Genomic DNA, 643 nt, shown 5'->3' with positions numbered 1-643 from the left:
GGACATAGATAATGGTGTATCAGTGCTGGCTCATGATTGCAACAAAGGTGCTAGACTAACGTGAGATGTTAGTGTGAGTGGAGCGAGATGTGGGGCATATGGGAACTGTAGTATCTTTGCAACTCTTTGGTACATCTAAAAACTATTCTAAAATTTAAAAAGCTTATTTAAAAACTGAAAGCAGCATGTATATATATATATGAAAAAGTTGGCTGAGGTGCCTGTAATCCCTGCACTTTGAGAAGCCAAGGTGGGCAGATTGCTTGAGCCCAGGAGTTTGAGATCAGCCTGGGCAATGTGGAGAAACCCCGTCTCCACAAAAAAAAGAAAAAAAAAAAACCCACAAAAATTAGCTGGACACAGTGGTACATGCCTGTAGTTCCAGCTACTCGAGGCTGAGACAGGAGGATCACTTGAGCCTGGGAGGTCAAGGAAGCCGTGATCCATGGTCGCACTGATGCGCTCCAGCCTGGGCAACAGAGCAAGACACTGTCTCAAAAATAAAAAAGTCACAGACTATTGCCTAAGTCCTCATGGAAATCAACCTGGTTACTGAAGACCTATCATGAGACATTCCAGCAGTTGGAAATAAGGACCTAGCTTTTCCAGAGCGATTCCATGCCTTTGTTAATCTCCACAGTCA

This window comes from Colobus angolensis, unplaced genomic scaffold (assembly GCF_000951035.1).
Source record: "Colobus angolensis palliatus isolate OR3802 unplaced genomic scaffold, Cang.pa_1.0 Scaffold9, whole genome shotgun sequence".
Classification (NCBI taxonomy): domain Eukaryota; kingdom Metazoa; phylum Chordata; class Mammalia; order Primates; family Cercopithecidae; genus Colobus; species Colobus angolensis.
This window is presented reverse-complemented; position numbering follows the sequence as displayed.